Source organism: Stylophora pistillata, chromosome 2, assembly GCF_964205215.1.
Source record: "Stylophora pistillata chromosome 2, jaStyPist1.2, whole genome shotgun sequence".
In the NCBI taxonomy this organism is placed as follows: domain Eukaryota; kingdom Metazoa; phylum Cnidaria; class Anthozoa; order Scleractinia; family Pocilloporidae; genus Stylophora; species Stylophora pistillata.
This window is the reverse complement of record NC_142520.1, coordinates 47427378-47445769: the sequence shown is the minus strand read 5'-3', so window position 1 is coordinate 47445769 and position 18392 is coordinate 47427378. Positions and strand designations below refer to the sequence as shown.

General features: G+C 39.6%; 1 protein-coding gene and 1 long non-coding RNA gene across 2 annotated transcripts in view; both read left to right on the top strand.

Annotated features, from left to right (window-relative positions):
* LOC111345368 (uncharacterized) overlaps window positions 1–18392 on the top strand; it is a 234642-nt gene that overhangs the window by 124847 nt on the left and 91403 nt on the right. The window lies entirely within an intron of this gene.
* Window positions 14393–16026, top strand: LOC148739950 (uncharacterized). The gene is made up of 2 exons (XR_015997431.1): window positions 14393–14454; window positions 15416–16026. It is a non-coding gene; the product is annotated as an uncharacterized LOC148739950 (long non-coding RNA).

Sequence of the window (18392 nt, the reverse complement as noted above, 5' to 3'; positions counted from 1 at the left end):
AAGCTGGCTACGCTCCGGATATTATAAGACATTTTAGTCTGCATGCTGATCTTTACATGGAAGCTATTTCCTATCGTTAATAATAATATAGCTGAGTAGATGTTTTGATTAGGAACGCCTCATAGATTTTAAAACTAATGTTTTGCTCATTTCCAGGGTTCTTTTTTAGCTTATTCGGAGCTTATCTTTAGTTTAGAAGGGATTAAATGTCCCTCAAAAACTTCTTTTTAGCGCTTTACGTAAGTATTTTTCCTCGAAACCGCGATTTGAAAAAGATGACATAGATCATAGTTGACCAAAGCAAATGTTCAACACTTAAATTAAGTTTCGAAAGTTCAGTTTCAATGGTATCTTTAGTTTAGAAGACAGACAAACAGAAATAGGAGAAACATTTAAAATTTTATTGGGTCAAAGACGTTCAGTAAATTATCCGAAACTTTAGCGTTAAAACAATGACCTAATACTTTTTTTTTTAATAATTTTGTTTTGACTTGTTCTAAAGAATCTCGTTGCGTTTCAATCGAAAAGAAAGCAAAAAAATATTTAGAATATGACGAGAAAAACTTTGATATGTACGGGACAAGGTAATCCAATAGCTCAGTTCTAGAATTTTGCCTTTCTTGTTTCCGAGATTTTCTAACTGAAATTAAATTTAGATTTTACTAAGTACCTTTAATATAGAAAAGAACAAAGAGGGTTATTAATGTGATAATAATATTAGAATACCAACGGCCCTTAAGAAGTGTTACCGGAGATTTGTCCGTATAATAGAGATTTAGATAACTCGTGTCTAGGATTTTGTTGAACTCGTTTAAGAGTATTTCGCCCTCAGATTGCGTTTCAATCGGAAAGAACGAACAAGCGTCTAAAATTTGACAACAAAAACTTAGACTAATGTACAGGTCAAGACGTCAATCACTAGATGTTTGGTAGTAGGTTGGAAATCTAATTAGTGGATTTCTTTTAAAACTCGTTAGCGTGCATAGGAGTCACTAGTAGTGAGATTAACGTTAAGATTGGGCTGCAGTTTATGTTCAAGAACTTAGAATCACAGTTAAGATTTCAGTTTTTGGACATCAGGCAGTAGAACAATAGTTTGAATGGTTCATTAACACAACTCGTCAAGCGAGCAATCAGAGTGCGAGTCGGATTGTTTGATTTCATTATTATCTCTAGTTCAAAAATACAACTTAAGGACAAAATGCAAGAATTAAAAGAAAGATTTACTGGAAAAAGACGTCCGTTATGAAAGATTTGGCAGATATTAAGTGATCTACGTAGCTAATTTCTATACGTTTTATAACTCGTATGAGAACATTATGGTAATTAAAAGGTAGATCACGTCATTTCCGCGATGTTTCGACGTTTGTCAAAAGCACAGATTATTAAAAAATAGAAAGATGTTTGGGTAACGAACAATACGTTAGTTATGGGATGTTTGGTGGTACAGCAACAATTTGAATAACTCATTTCCATAACTTGAAGCTATTTATATTAAATTGAGCTAAATGAATAAAACCGACGACAGTATAGAAAAAAATAGGAAGAAAAGAGGAAAAAAGAGGAGAATTTAATGGGTAAGACGTCGCTTATTAGAGATTTTGTAGAATACGAATAATCTAAAAAGCTCATTTCTTGAATTCTTACAACTCTTTTGCGAACATTGTAGTCATTAGGAGTTACAGTGACGCCTTTCATGGCTGAAGCCTACTTCGCTACATTATTCGTCATTCTTATTAACATTAAGTATATATAAAACAGAAAAAAAAGTCTTATGATGCCACTGACTAGATATTTGGTAGCGTTTTTAAATCTAATTCTGTAGTTCTTAGCTAGATTTTTTTCAAACTCATATCTAAAATTGGAGTTAATTGTAGTATGGGGTATTCAAACTGCTTGATAACTTTTCAAACGTGATCATCAAACATGGCTTTTGCAGTAAGAATATCTTAGAAGCAAAAGTGACTTTCAGAGAAAATGACACAGAGTTAAGAACATGGGGTCATGTATGATTTACTGTAAAACTAATACTTCAATAAAGCATCTTAAAGACCTTACACGAGTCCATTCATAGTTTGCCCCCATAAAGGTATTCAGGTCTCGAATCAGCTTCATCTACAGTATAGATTATGTCACAATGGCTTGTGTCAAGTGAAAATATACAAAAATGCTTTCCGTATCTCCTGTTCTAAAAGAGCCTTGAGGGGAAGGGGGTGGGTAACTATCTTTGAATTACCTATAACATTAAAATTTTCCTTCCATAAATGATTAGTTTTTTTTCATGGTTTCCGTAGCTTCCTATTTTTCCAAATTTTCTCTTTTGTATGTTATACTGTTTTGCATTTTCTTCAACGTATAATTTAGTTCAGCGTCGATCATTTATCATCCTTAGAAGAAAATATTCTGATTTTTACGTTTAACTATAAAATTTCTTTGGCTTACATTGTGCGCATAAAAGGAGCGTTAAATTAAACAGGAGTTATATCCACGCGAGGGTTTTACCTGGAAAAATGCCTGCACACGAGTGACACCGACATTACCGCGTGTCCCTTTCTGGAAAACATTCGTGTTATGACAAGAAAGGTCAGCTTAAGGGTTTTGGGTTACCCAAACTATGCAATTTTGACGCCAAAAAGTGCCAAAAAGTAATTACAGAAATTTCATCCGCAACACCTTGAACGTGCTGTGGGCGCGAACTGAGATCTTCTCTTACAGTTAATAATTGCCAGGCGGAACTCAGATCCGGCTTAGCCTAATTTGCAAAAAATGTTTTGGTGGGGAAAGCTCGTCATGCTCTATTTTCGAACCAAGGTAAATTAAATGGTTATTACGTTTACTTTAATACTAAAAACCATCGACTGAAGATGAGCGGAAAACGAAGCTCTGAGAAATTAAAGAGGTTAACTCACACCAATTATAAACTCATTCATAGTTTGCACCCATAAAGGTATTCAAGTCTCGCATCAGCTTCATCTGCAGTATAGATTATGTCACAATGGCCTGTGTCAAGTGAAAATATACAAAAATGCTTTCTGTATCTCTTGTTCTAAAAGAGCCTTGAGGGGGAGGGGGTGGGTAACTGTCTTTGAATTACCTATAACATTGAAATTTTCCTTCCATAAATGATTAGTTTGAATTTTTTCCCAAAATCTGAGCAATGTCCTTTTCAAATTATAATGTATCTCCTTTTTACGCGACTGTTTTAAGGGGTTTGGTTACCCCCCAATGTGAAACAAGGGGTAATCAGTACATTTTAGGTGGAGTTAGGAAATATTTTTAGGTTTTCTATTTTCTATCAGATTTTCTCTTGGGGTGCAGGGATGGGGCAGGGGGCTATTAACTCAAAACGGCTTTGAAACACTGTGTTGTTTTAACCGTTTTATTCCCACATATTTCTTAAGCAGGAAATCTTTACTGCACGGTGATTGAAAAAGAAATCTTGGCTGTACTGTGATTGGTCTAGAGATCTTTACTGCACTGTGATTGGTAAAGCAATATTTGCTGCACTTTGATTGGTCAAAAAATATTTACTACAGTGTGATTGGCCTAAAAAAAACTTAACTGAACTGTAATTGGTCTAGAAATCTTTACTACTCTGCGATTAGTACAGAAATCGTTGTTGCACTATGATTGGTCTAGAAACCTTTGCTACACTGTGATTAGTCTAGAAATATTTGCTATATTGTCATTGGTTCAGAAATTTTAGCTTTAATAAATACAACAGTTTGCATTGGGGATTAGAGTTTACACTCCAGATTTATACCCTCATTGAGGGACTACTTAGCTAACTAATGCGACCTAATTTGGAAGAAACCATCGGCTAAAGCAGATTAAATCGATCCGCAAACCTGAGTGCAACTAAAGTAAAAGGTAAATCATTAAACGGCGTCCATGTATATCAGTTTGTAGTGGATACTTCTGCAGTTAAACGTGCTCCTATATGGCTGAGAAAGAACAAAAAAAAGAGAGAAATAAAAGCTAATTGCACCGCATGAAAACGGGAAAGTATTTATGGTGAAGAAAATCTCACTTCATAGGGATTTGAAAGTCAAATGCAGTTCAATTTGAAATGGCTGAGACGTTGGTTGTCGATTAAAAGTCATGTTTAATTTTAATTTGGTCAGTTTCCTCTTTGGGATCATAGAAAGAAAAAGGTTCAGTTTAGTTTAGTGCATCATCACATAAAACCTTGTTTTCAAATTTTTAATCAAAACTGATCAAAACAAAAATGGAAAAGAGAACTGAAAAGAAAGAAATAGACCTTATTTTCATTTCTATTTATCTTTTGTGTTGGACATGCGACATGATCGAATAACGTGATGGGAATTTGAATAATAACTCTCAAGCTATTAAAACAACATTTAATAACAGCTGTAAAAATCTTTACATTTGTGTGGATTAATTCTCTTCTGCTTATGCGGAGAAATGCGATCAAGTTCTTACAGAGAAAAGGGATAATCAGCATTCAGGTACTAAACATAAGACCTTTGTCACTTTCAGAACTCATTTTACGTGGTAGTTTTACTCCTCTCTTTCCCTCACTATGAGGTAAAAATATAAGATTTGAAAGCAGTAGGCATATTTCGCAGATGACAAGTTAGTTTCTTTGCTTGTGCATATGTCTATCCTTCCGATAAATTTATTTGTTGCGTTTTTCCCCACAATATTCAATCTAAACCATTTTTCCCCCGAATTATATTTCTGTGAATCAATTGCGTGGTTTTCTTTTTTTTCTTGTTGTTTGGGATTCTCTTGTTATTCCTATGATACATTTCGTGCGTTTTCTAAGAAGCAGAGGACGCGAAATAACGGAAACATGAATATTTTCTTTTATCACATATCATATTATTTCTCAGAATCAAATTTCTCCTTACTAAAACCGGTATAATTTCAGCCGGAAAAATAGTGAGAATTAAGCATAAAGATCAATATAGAAAAGAGTCAAAACTCTTCAACAAACACATAATTATAAGATGAACGGAATATTAAACAAGAATGTCTGTTTTGTGGTGATATTTTACAATGGAAATGAGAATTTTATCGAAAAGGAAACGTGTTTCTTGTACTATTTTCCAAGTTTAACGTAGATTTAAAAGTCAAATACGCGAAAAATTAGACATCAAGCAGTCAGTTTGTAAACGATAAAACAATGATATTGGCAGAGTGACGGACATATTAGTTATTAAAAATAAAAGTCTACTGCTCATTAAGAAATTGTAAAACAACAGAAATGAAAACAGTCTATCTGTGGGAATAAGTATATATCCTTAATATGCTATTGTTTTACCTGATATAGAAAGCGCACAATGTATACAATTCTTTTTTTTTTAAATTTCTTTGATGATGTGTTATGTCAAATTCTTGCAAAGCGCAATTTCTCCTTCTATCTTTAATATATGTTATAGATACTAAAGCAGTTTGGCTGTGGGAAGAATGAGACTGGTTACACCTCAAAATTGCAACACTCGCATTTTTCTTGCTCTTCTACAACTAAAAGTTATAGAACACTTTTAATAGTTTTTCGCGACTTTCGCACCATAAATGATAAAACAAGATGACTAATACATTTCAAAGTAATAAGGAAGAGATCAAGACGTCTGTCATTGAAAGAGTAATGGCTGTTATCTTGACAAAAAGGAGTAGTGACGATCTTCGAATTACTGATAAATTTTAAAATTAATGAATAACCTGGTTATTTTAGTACAAACTCTTTTTATCTAAAGGCTGCGAGCTTCCCTTCTTTTATTGCTAGATATCTACACTTTCAGTACAGATGCCTATGTTATCGACGAACACATGCTCCGCGTTTTACTATAACATAGCTTCTAAAATATTTCACCACAGCAACGCATGGCTTATTAACTTGATTCCCTTCAGTTTTTAACCAGAGTATAACATATCTGTGACATATGCTCTAGATGTGCATTTCACGCCTAGCTGTCAAAACAAAGACAACAAAAAGTGAGTGAAATTTGAATAAACTCATAAAAGAACTTCATCTAATTCATCAAAATCTGATTTCCCTCCACCAACATCGTTATATTGTCAAGAAGAATGGTGTCGAGAACTTCAGAAAATGATCAACCTAATCGAATAAAAAATTCAAAGGAGACTTACTTCAGAGAACAAAACAAGAAGCAGGCAGCTTGTAAGAGATGACAAAAAAAAAAAAAAAAATCAGCCAAGTGGTGGATAAAAGGATAGCTAAATCCACAGCGCCAGGATTTCAATTTCTGATTTTCAAAAATTCGAAATATATCATTTTTTTTTTTTTTGCTTGAGAGGTTGGAAAGCACTACAACGGAAATGAGAGGCAGTTTGTTGATGGGAAATAAGGAAATCATCATACCATGCTGTCCATTCTTTCAACTTTATATTAAAAATGCACAGTAAGAACCTTATATTTTAATTTGCGAAGTGGTGAGAATTTTTTCCAGCGTTTCAAACGAAATAAAAAAACACCATAATATTTGGTGGGAGGATGAAAAGCACCAAACATGCAATGGTATACAAACTGTTCGAATGAGGCCTTAAACTGCTGTAAAAGAAAAATTTAAAATCCAAGCTCTCGCCTTTCATCGGCGTCATCAGGGATGACCGTGATGAAGCCGTTGATCGGCAAAACTTGGATTTTAAATTTACTTTTTACAACAGTTTAAGGCCTCATTCGAACAAATTGTATACTTTACCAATGTTGCTAAAGGACAACATGAACAGAACTAGATTATAGTATGGAACATTGAGAGATTAATTGCAGGCGTTGCTTTTGCCTGATATGAAGAATATAATATGCTTATGGAAATTTATTTCAATGAATATTCAATGAAAAATACTTGTAATCGGTCGCCATGAATTAATTAGCTTTTAACAGCTCGTTTCGTAACCGAATTCTAAATTAATAGTTTAATAGAACACAAAGTTATAAAAGCATGGTGTCATAACGTATCGAATACGTACGACATGTTCCGTGTAACCGCGCCTATAACTGTCCCAGAGTTCCTTGCGTTTAAACGTGCCCTGAGCGTGGCCTGCGATACTACATTCCCCCTATGCAATATAGCAAGAAAAACCTAGATAAACTCGACTGGCGATAGGTTGACACAACATGCGGAAATAAAGATAAGTAACTAAAATAACGTAACTTCGAGTTCATCTAATTAACTACTGATTGTATACTGAATGCTGTCTGGTATTTCATGGTCTGGGTATTTGCTCCTGAGATATTCGTCAGCGTTCCGACGAGGCCTAGCAGTGCGAGCAGTGGCACCTACACTCGAAGGTGCCTCTTCTAGATTTTCCGTTGTCGGCTCCGCTCTATCCGGTGTATACGATAGTCCCTCCCCAGAGGACAGCACCTCCGGTGGATCCTGCGGTTTGGGAAGCTTCTCCGCCTGGACTTCTGAGCTCGGCTTGCGACGGAAACCGGGCTCCAGCTGCGATCTGCCCACCTCGTCCAGAGTCTGATAGGGTACTCTCTTGAAATGTGCTGTCGATCTTGTAATGATGCTGCCGTCTCTCCTTTTCACCACCACTTGCGTTCCGTTCCTGTGCTGTACTTCCAGTGGCTCTCCCTCATAGGTCGGCGAAGCTTCACTGCTGAGATCTTGTTTCACCAGCACTGAATCCCCAAACTGTATATCCGAAGTCTTCACGTTCCTCTTCCTGTCAGCATATGCCTTCAATTGCATCTTCTTCTCTAGGTCGCGCTGAAACAGCTCCTCGAAATCCATTTGCCGCGGGATGACCCCTACCGGCAAACTTGTGCGGAACCTGTGGCAAGGGAAAATCAGCTCTGCTGGGGCTAGCTTGGTGGTCCCATGTGGCGTTACTTGATAGAAGCGTAGGAAACGGTGCACTTCCTGCCTAAAGACCTGCCCAGTTAGTTGACATATGTGGTATAGTTTCTTAAGCACCCGCATAAACTGTTCCGCTCCACTGCTAGCCTGAGGATTCTTGGGTGTCTTGCGCTCGTTGGCGAAGCCCAGATATGTGCTGAGGTTCCGGAACTCCTATCCATTGAATGGGGGTCCATTGTCACTGCTCACAATCAGAGGTATTTCCAGCGAAGAGAATATATAGTCCAGTCTGGGTACCACTGCTCGGGCAATGGTGGTAATCACAAACTCTACTTCAACCCACCGCGAATGATTGCATATGACAACGAGAAGGTATTCACTGGTGCTGATAGGTCCCCAGAAGTCTATGGCCACTTCCTTCCAGGGTTAGTTCGGTAGAGGTGACATCCGCAGTGGTTCGCGGTCACTTGCTGGTGTCACTACTTGGCATGGGTAGCAGTGTTGAATGTGGGCTTCCATCATCTGATCCAAACCTGGAAACCAGACCCTGCTCCTGTGACATTCTTTTCTTTTTGTAATCCCCTGGTGTCCCTCATCGGCAAGACGTACTACTTTGTCGCGAAGGGACATGGGAACCACTATGCGAGACCCTCGCACAACCAATCCTCCTACAACTGCTAGCTAGGTAAAGACTTGGTCAAACTGGGGCCCGAGTACTTGCCGCTCTGATACTGCGAAGTACCCCCTTGCTATCGCACTCTTAAGATCTTTGAGTTCCAGGTCCTGACTTGTGTCCTCTAGCAGCTCATCCCATGATACCGCGTTTGGCAGTGCCGCTTGCATCACTGCTCTGATGTCCTTCTCAAACATGTCTTCATTTTCACGAACTATGAACTTTGCCTGGTGTACTTCCGTGGGGTCCGGCGTCGTAAGAGGTTCTGGGTGCCTGGAGTTGTAATCAGCCTCATTCGTTTCTGCCTTTGCTTTCTTTCCCGGTACGTCGTTGAGCTTGTCATGAAACCCCTGCAGGTGAACTCTCATCCGTTCAATTCTGGGCGGCGAGGTGACTTTGTGACAAGCAAACAAGGGCAGTAGTGGTTTGTGGTCAGTGTCCACCTCAAACATGTCTCTGAGGCCATATAAGTAGATCTGATTTATGAGCACGCCCCATTCAACAGCTTTAGCTTCCTTCTCCAGCTACGAGTATCTGGTTTCAGTATTCGTCAAAGCCCTAGACCTATAAGTTACAGGTCTCCACCGCTTGGCTTGTGGGTCATACTGCTTCGGGGTAACCGCTAAACCACGAGGTCCCGCGTCTGTCACGAGTTTGGTCTTTCGATGTGAGTCGAAGTACGCCATTACGGTGTGTCCTGATAGCAGTGTTTTTGTTTACTCGAATGCTCTCTGGCACTCAGGTGTCCTCTGGAAGAGGGCCCCCTGTTTAATGAGGTTTCTTAGTGGTGCTGTGACCTATGCAAAACCCTGCATGAAGTCTGCGTTAGCTCCGGCGAAGAAAGGGAACGATTGCACTTCTGTTTGAGATTGGGGCGGGCCGGCTGCCTGCAATGCCGCCACCTTGTTAGGGTCTAGCGAGATTCCTTCACAGCACAATACTCTGCCAAAAAGTGACAGCGCAAAGGTTGAACCGGCTCTTCTTCATGTTAAGGGTCAGTCCGTGGCTCTCCCACAGTTGTATGATGTGTCTTAACGCCAGGTCATGTTCCTCCTGTAAGGCGCCAAAAACCAAGACGTCATCATAGATACTGATAGCATTAGGTTCCAGGGATACGAACTTTTGGACCTCCTCGTTGAAGATTTCCGCTGCACTGTCTACTCCAAAGTGTAGTCTCTTGAACCTTTTGAGTCCACGATGTGTGTGAAACGTTTTCAGCTTTCTGCTCTCCTTCTGCTAACTCCAGCTGCATGTAGCCATCATATTCATATCCAGGTGCGAAAAGAACTTGGCCTAATTCAGCCTGGTTTCCAGCTCCCTTAGAGTGGGTATGGTGTGCCTCGTTCTCTTGATGTACTTGTTAACATCTGTCATGTCAAGACTGGCCCTGACGCTTTATCCTTCCTTCTTCGGAGTGACGACCATATTACTACACCAATCTGTCGGTTCGTCTCCTACATCCTCTATGATGTCTAGTGCATGCCACTGGTCCAGGATTTTATCAAACTTCTCTTTCAGAGGTATGGATATTCGTCTCTGTTTCTGAATAACGCCTGGTGCCTCGGGTACAACGTGTAGTTTTACAGTCACGCCTTTCAGCTTTCCAATACCAGTATTGGCTTGTGTTGTTTGTTCAATGTGGTACCCGATGAGGCCCATATTTCCGGCTGCCTGGCGACTTAAAAGAGCAGCGTTCCCTTGACCTTTGACTACATATACGACTTCTACAATGTTGATTTGGTTTCAGTGGAGGGATGCGTTGAAACAGCCTAATAACGGTAACGCCGGTCCTGGTCCATCCCCTGAGTAGCTCCGGATGATCGCTTTCGTCGGCTGCAGGCTGCTTGTTCCTTTAAAGCGTTCAAAATGCTTCTCCCTGATGACCGTGACGTCCGCTTGGGTGTCAAGATGTATTGTGAGAGGGACCTTGTTTACCTGTAGCGTTACATTAGGGTTCAATGACTTTTCTCCGGTTACTTGGTACAGGTAGACCTCTTCGTTTGTCTCACTTTCCTCCTCTGGTTGTGTCGTGGTTGTGTCCAGCTCTCTCTCTATGGCTCTGACTTGACTACCGAGGTGATTCGGTTGTCTGCTGGGACACACCATAGCAAAATGGTTGCTCCTTCCGCACTTGAGGCAGTTCTTAGCCCAAGCAGGGCAGGTAGTTCCCTTTGGTTGTGCTTCATTTCCGCATCCATAGGGCTAGATTTAATTTTTGGATCATTAACCCGAAGTGTTAGTGGACAACATTTTTACTAACCAGATTATAAAGTTTGGTATCCAAGCTCACAAGTTACGGTATCTCAAATAATGAACACCTTGTTAATAACAACTAGGACAAAGTAAAAAGCAGCTGAAATTGCATAGTTACCTTAAAATTGTTGACAATTAAGCACCTATTTTAATCCCCTCTCGTTTACCATGATTAAATAACTCTGCATGATTCAATGCCGAACTGCCAGAACCTCGTGAACAATAATTTCGAAGCGAATATTCGCAACATGGCGGATCCGATAAAGTTGTGTCCAGATCTCCATATTCGACACAAATTCGCATTCAGGGCCTAAGCGCTCGAAATGGCTGTAAAGCTCAATTCGATCCCAAAGACAGCAAGAACAAATTGTTTGAGAAAGAAAACAAGCTAATGCAAGTAAATAAAACGCTAATGCAAGTAAATTAAACATAAACCGTTCCTTAAAATTATTCTTTATTTGTAAAAAGGTGATTTCCATAACATAAGTTAAATATGTTAGAAAATTTTACTAACCATGTCGGGTTAGTTGGACACATTTTCAATAACGAAACGTTGAAAATTACTAACCATTGGTTAACGGGTTACCGTGGGTGTGGACGAAACCTGGCCTAGGCCATGGCCTACCCTGTGGCCTACCCTGTTGCCTAACCTATGGCCTACCGGTGGTCAGAATTTTAAAAGGATAGCATTGCAGGAAACCTTTCAACGTTTTCCTGAGTACTGTCTTACCAACGACTTTCTTCTGCTGTTTTGGTGGCCACATTCCGATCAAAATCTCTTAACCTTCTGATAGAATAAGGAAATCGAGGAACAGAAGCCGGTTAAACGCAATTTTTGAGCAAGGATCATCATATCAACTCTCCTTTCAAATTAGAGCAATACTGGCCCTTCCTTGGAAAAGCTAGTAAAGTTTGCGAAATGTTTACGACGGCGATGCGCGCGTGTCCCGGGGTGCTCGTTGCAAATTCAATACTCTACAGCACTTGAGAGTACTGAAAAAATTTGGCCTGGCACGTAATGTCTGCGTTTTCTTACCTGGATATGTATGCTTTCCAATATAACGCCGTTCATTACATTTTTACACCAGCACTCCACTATATGTTACCAACTGACAGCCTGCATCATAAAGCCGCCATTTTGTATATCCTCTGCAACCACGCAATATTGGCTCCTCCTCTCCCCTCCCCCTAAACCTACCGTTAAGGTTCAGTGCTGTGAAATTTGCAGTGTTTCGTTCCCTCGGACGTTGAAAATCGTGTTAGCAACCTCTTAGTATACCCTTTTCAGAGACAGATAACTGTACACCAGCGTATTCGTTCGACTCTTACTGATTTTATTTTTATGTTCTTAAAAGTCTGACCACCGGTATGCCATAGGGTAGGCCATAGGGTAGGCCATAGGGTAGGCCACAGGATAGGACACAGGGTAGGCCATGGCCTAGGCCAGGTTTTGTCCACACCCGGTTACCGTCGATTTCGAGCCCTGATCCAGTGCAACTTATCTTGGTTGTTGGTCTACCTGAGCTGTGGTCAGACCTGGTATTCCTCATACTGTACCGTCCTGGCCGGGTGATCTTGTGTACCTCGTGACTGTCCTTTAAACTCTGCTGGTCACCTCCACGGGCCGTGCAATCATCACCTGCCATCATCTCGCTTCCCTGCCTCGCCATTTCAAACGCCTTTGCGGTTTCACGCACCAACTTTAGATCCCCTTTCTTTCGGATCAATTCGTTGCGTAGCTTTCCATTTTTCCATCACAGCCAGCGTTCGGAAACTCGCAGTTTAGCCCCTGTTCTCGGCATTTTGTCTCAAAGTCCACAAACGGTACCTCGCTGGGTCCTTCCATGTTGAAGGACTTGTATAACTCTAAGGTGTTGTTTCGGTGTGCCTTAAAATAGTTGTTTAACCCTTAAATATGTGACTCGTAGTTCGTGGGCTGCTCCGGTAGCGTTTCGATTCATTTCTGAAGTTCTTCTCCACCCACTAACAAGAACAGGTCGAGCTTATCTGTGCCACTTACTGCCATCCATCGTGTCGCCCTCTCGAACCGATCTCGCCACAGCTTCCACGCTTTCTCGCGTAGACCCGGTTCTCCTTTCAGGTCTATGGTGCCCACGCTCGCCTTAGCACTTGCCAAGACCCCTGCTTTACCTCTGTTTGTGTTAGTCTCTTCTTGTCCGCCTTCGTCTGGCATCGTATCCCTTTTCTCGTCGCCAATTTAATAGAACACAAAGTTATAAAAGCATAGTATCACAACGTATCGAGCACGTACGACAAGTTCTGAATAACCGCGCCTATAACTGTCCCAGAGTTCCTTGCGTGTACTTGAACGTGGTTTGAGTGCGGCCTGCGATACTACAAATAGCTCAATGATCAGATTAAAATTCTTGTTTCTTACTTCGATACGTTTTTAAATGGTCTTGTAGTGAGATTTCAGAGAAATGTGTACTTTGATGAACTGCATACTTAAAATCTGACAAAATAAAATCGTCGAGATACTTTGAATGGCCTCTAATCATTTTCTGAGATACTTTGCCTAAGAAAGGAAACAAAAGAACGATTATCCGCTCTATAAAGACTTTTTACATGTATTTGAGGATATATATGAAAAAAAGACAAGAATCGTGAAAAGAAACCAAAGAGGAACTTGTTTTTATGACGCCTGTTTTTATTTTTTTATCAAAATGGAAAGGAAACAATGATTTTCCTTCGAAAATTTAAAAAAAAGCCGACACCAAGTAGATGAAATTTGTAAAAAATTGCTTTCTCATCAGGTGAATACAAGCATTCAAACTATTTTGAGATGGCTTTCTTAGTCCACACGCTAAAACAATGTAAAAAAAGCTGTTCTTTGAATATTTTCTTTTTATTTCGTGTTCCTCCTTTTGATTCTTATTCATACATGAAATCCTCTTCGGAAACTCTTTTGCGTTGCTAATAACTGACGCATATGTATTGACTTTTCCTCCGCTATCACAAAATATTGAAAGCCTTAATGAAACGGTCAGAGTTGTCCTGTAATTTAGAGTATACAGTTTTAATGTTTTTCTACACAAAAGAAAACCAATAGCTTTTGGAATGATGGAGGCAAATTAACTAACACCTTTTAAAGGTGTAGGTACTTGGATATATAGAACTCTTAAACGAGTTATAAACCGCACAGTCTTAAATATTTCAGCTTTGCATTCGACTGGGTTCCCACAGGAAAAAAAAATAATAATAACAATCTTTATACAGGGGGCTCACATCACTGGGGAGCGGTATTCTGTGAGGCCCTGTCAATAAGTCATATCGAGTTTCGTAGAATCGCTGATTGGTTCAAAGGAGATTTGCTGCAGTTTATAAGCTTTCCGAACACAAGCTGGAGCTGTTCATAAATGTGTTATAGGATATTACTTCGCCAAGTGCGATGCTGATACAAGGATTTGTGAAATGATCACGAAATTGAATATTTTTCCAATTTTCATGCTGCATTAGCAACATTTTTCGAACCAAAAGGCTAAAATTTTTGTTGGGGGGCTCCGCCCTCCCCCCTTCCCCTCCCCCCTCCCTTGTTTCGCCGCCTATGATGTAACTTGTAACTATACCAAATTTCAAATTTGCGTTGACAACATCAACAACTGATGGCTACTGAAAGGTTAGACATTTACGTTAATATCGACTTTACCTCTTTAGCGAACAACATTTTGACGGTATCCTCAATGGCGAAGTGGAGTTTCATCCTTGTTTTCTGTAAGCAATTCAGATGTTTTCAACTCATTATTTTTCCTAATGGAGGGAGAGAGAGGAGGCCCCATGAGCAGGGTGGGAGGTAAGGAAGGGAATGGATATAGTCAGTGGGATATCCGTTGAAGGAGAGTACTAAAGAGATGGAGGATGAATGAAGTTGGCATCTGCTGAAAGATGAGTGTGTAGGCTTGTGGAATGGGTTACATTACTTCTTAGAAGATGTCCACTGAAGACGTCAACAGTGTCCCGGCTGAAGTCTAAATAAGCATCTGCTGCATGTTTTCCTGACGCATTAATTTTTTGAGATTAAATTCAACTTCAATAAAATTCCTTGGAGTTCAATAAACCCATTCCAATGAAATATACTTAAAAGACAGTAATAAACCAACTTTTAACTACCCTGCGTACACCTTTTTCACAAGAAAACTGCATGTACGGTCTTAATACAAAATCGATGGCAAGGTTTCTAGTTGGAATCGGAGAGAAATTGATGAAATGGCTATACCCTAAGCCTGGCGAGCCCCAGCCCCGATGTCTGTTGTTTTATTGGGCTAGATACTTCACAAAGCCGCTGAGCTTATGTTTTCCTTGTGCTTTTGCTTTTGATAACTTTGAATGCTGCGGAGGAATATTTGGGATTGTTAAAATTCAATTTACCTTGAATTTTTTGAAATCGTCATTAGTTTTGTCTCAGCTCGAGCAAACTAGGTTAATCTTTGGGTACTGCTTGTCTCTCTCCTATGCGGAGTACGTAAATGAATTTTTGCGTAAGATTTCTTGTTGAATAGTCTTATAGATGGAGTAATTGTGCTTGCAAGTGGAGCCCAGCAAGTATGCAATCCCCTGTTTTGTGTACTAGCACATTTTTTCTTTTTCTTGGTCTTAATATACCATTTAGAATTTCAAGTTCTTTATGATAACCATCAATTGTTTTGTTGTAATCAAACTAATTGGCTTGATGCAGTTATTGCAGGTTTGTTGGAAAATGCTAAGCAAGCACAAGAGTGGAAACAAGTCCAAGAGTTTGGTAAAGAACAAGTTCTTTCTGTTCCGCAAGGAAATTATGTGGAACTTAAATTTACCATGCGGAGTCAGTATCAAAAACTATGTCTGAGTGGCTTGTATCTTGAGATCCGTGATGGCAGTAATCAATCAGCTAATCTTCTTGGTAAATTCTGTGGAGAAGAATATGGAAATGGAGTAGTACGATCAAGGGGACGATACATGTGGTTGAAATTTATTCCACTTAATCCCTATAATTTCACTGCAGTCTATTCTGGCAGATTCCACAATGAAACAGGCATGGAGTTCCTTTCAATATGTTTATCATATATGTATATATACTAAAACCTATGAAAGACGACAGTCCTCTTTTTCTTTGTTTTTGCACCACGCGTTTCAATGCTGTTGCGGCTCTTCAGGCATAGCAAAGTGTGTTTTTTGAGTTATTACGTCACCGTGACAGATCTAATTGTAATTACTGGCTATTGTAATTCGAAGCACGCGCGAGCAATTAGCGTTATTTCAAATCATTAAGAACGGGTTTATATTTCGAAATTAAAGAAATCTTTCTTTGTTCTTTCTCATGACCTCGGAACGGCCGACAATCTTGTAAAACGGAAAGATAGTGAACCGAGGGATCAACCCCGCAGCACATTCATCAATATGCTTGCTGACTCCCAGCATACGTGTGTGCGGGTCTCTAATTTGTTGTCTGTGGACTGTCACTCTATTTCTAAGGACATCACCCGTTTCTCCTATATAATTTTATCCACATCCTGCGCATGTTATTACGTAAATCAGGCTCGTTGAGGTGCAGTTCATCGAGTGTCTTATCCGAAATGTTTCATTCGTGGCTGAGAAGGTGAATTTTTTACCCTGTTTTAAATAGGGGCATGTTCCGCAACGTTTCGTTTCACAAATTTTAACTTCCGGATCAGTGTCCTTTTGCTTGGGGAAATAGGAGTTTGTTAACATCCGTTTTAGGTTTCTGGGTTGTCGCTGACTGTGAATTTTTTTAGTCTTGCTCATAACGATTTTAATGAGGAGTTTTGGTTCAACATTGGAAGTGTTTTCCTGACCAGCAGAAATACTTGCGGAAGAATGTAATGTTGTTGTTGTCGTTCTTTGGTACAATCCACCTTTCAGCAAAAACGTGAAAACGAATCTAGGAAAATGCTTCCTTTCTCTCATTGATCAACACTTTCCTAAATTAAACCCACTCCACAAAATTTTCAACAGAAACATGCTTAAATTAAGTTACAGCTGAATGAGAAATATCAAAACCATTATATCCAACCACAATAAAGCTCAAATCAACAGACCCGAGCCCACCAATGGCAACAATTGTAACTGCCGGGACCCAAGCATGTGCCTCATGGATGGAAAATGTAACGACCAAAACATGATCTACCAGGCCGAAGTCACGACAACAACCTCAAAAGAGACATACATAGTCCTTTGCGATACAACATTTCAATTAAGATACAGAAACCATGTATACTCAGTTAAGAATAAGCGGTATAAGCATGCAACTGAATTAAGTAAATACATTCGGAGCTTAAAGGATAAGAGTATTCCACACAACATCAAATGGCGAAGGTTAAACAGGCCCAATCATATTCTAACGTAAGCAAAAGATGCAACTTGTGTTTATGGGAAAAGTATTTCATTATCTGTAAACCCGAAATGTCAACACTGAACAACAGAGGCGAACTGGTATCTAATTGTACACATTCTAAGAAATTCCTATTAAATTACGTATTCGCTTCACTTTACCGACCAATCAAATCTCTACACGTAACGCCAGTAGGAGTTTTTCTGCACTTTTAAATTATGTTCATCTCCGTATGTATCTGTTATTTTTGGCAGTTGCCCGATGATTGCTCCGCAAGGAGCATGAAAGTCTGAGTACCAATCTCTACAAATCTATATCTATATATAATTTAAGAGCTGAGCAAAGAGTTTCCAGTAATCTGATTGGTCGAGCGGTTCCTTATATGACGCTATATAAACTGCTCCACGCGGTTTATATAAAATGTTAAAATAAAATGTCAATAAATTATTCGCCCCAGGTTCGGTAATATTGTCGACTTGGTCTCGGGGATTATTCGACCATATTCACTTCGCCTTCGGCGAATAACTGTTAAATATATATGTATATATATATATATATATATATATAGTAGCAAATGGACTACTCAAGTGACGCACATATGGATTTTAATACAGCCTGTTTCGTAGACCAACAAAAGTTGATCCACTCATCAGTTAAACTCCATACACACTGAGGCATCGTGGCGGTTAACTCTAACTCAGCAACGTGATCACATGGCATTGCTTAAAAAATTCAAATCTTGAAAACTGTGCGCGCGTTGATAATAGCGTTAAGAATACCTGAGAATATATTTTCACCGATGTCTACAATTGGATATTATTTCACTTCGCAACTACCCATCTATACGTACACAGCAAGTCTAACCACCCACCTTGCATACTACGAAACATCCCCGAAGCAGTTAATAAAAGACTTTCTGAAATCTCTTCTGACGAAGACATGTTTAACAAAGCCGCACCTCCCTACCAAGACGCGTTACACAAGAGTGGCTACACATACAAGCTGCACTTCACTGAACCGGAACCGCACCGACCGCAATACCAAAACAAAAGGCGAAGAAACATAATTTGGTTTAACCCACCATTTAACAGAAACGTACAGACCAACATTGGCAGAGCGTTCATTAACCTTATTGACAAGTGCTTTCCAGTCACCCACAAACTGAGGAAAATTTTCAATAGAAACACCATTAAACTGAGCTACTCATGCACACCAAATATGAAACAGATCATAGACGGGCATAACAAAGCCACAATCAGGAACGCAAAAATGTCTGAAGATAGCCGCCCCCAAAGATTGTGCAACTGCAGGAACGAAAACGAAT